Below are 781 nucleotides of genomic sequence, written 5' to 3'. Positions count from 1 at the left end.
TAAATCACATACTTGTATGTTATCGCTTTTCATACATTTATATCGTTTGAATGAATATGCTTTGTGTATTGATTTATAGAAAAGCATAGAGTAGTAGATATCTATTGAGTGAGAGTCACTGACAGAAGGGCCAGATTAGGACAGAGTTGTTAATGGCCCATTGCACATTGTCAGAGTTAGAGTTTAGGTAGATATACCTAGTCTTTGGCAGAACAGCCAAGACACCGGACGTTTGGTCATATCGATGTGCTTAGAAGAACAGCGACTTCTATTGTAGATAATCGATATAGAGAGGACCAAAGTCCGTAAATAAGAACGTACCGCCACCACGATCGGGAAAGTAGGTGGGAGATTGTTGCGTTCTTATTCAGATCGGGATCCCTAGATTAGAAATGAGTCGAGTTTGAGTCTGAGAGTCACAGAGTGTGATTTCTTATTTGATATTGAATTATGTTCCTGATTTTGGGTACTTGTTTAGAGTATTGATTCATGGTTTGATTGAGATACATGTATGTATATCTGATGCATGCTTTTATATTGTTTATATGACTGCATGTATACTTGGTTTATACTGTGATTTATTCTCACCGGAGTTATCCGGCTGTTGTCTTGTTTGTATGGGTGCATGACAACAGGTGGGACAGGATCAGGGTCAAGAAGAGAACGAGGCTGGACTAGATAGCGTGGAGATCCGGGCTCTGAATTCAATTAGGATTCAACACTGATATGTAGTTGGACCTAGTTGAATTATTATAGACAATACAAGATTGGTAGGTTTATG

Source organism: Primulina huaijiensis, chromosome 15 (genome assembly GCF_012295235.1).
Source record: "Primulina huaijiensis isolate GDHJ02 chromosome 15, ASM1229523v2, whole genome shotgun sequence".
Classification (NCBI taxonomy): Eukaryota; Viridiplantae; Streptophyta; class Magnoliopsida; order Lamiales; family Gesneriaceae; genus Primulina; species Primulina huaijiensis.
Note: the sequence above shows the minus strand (reverse complement) of the source record.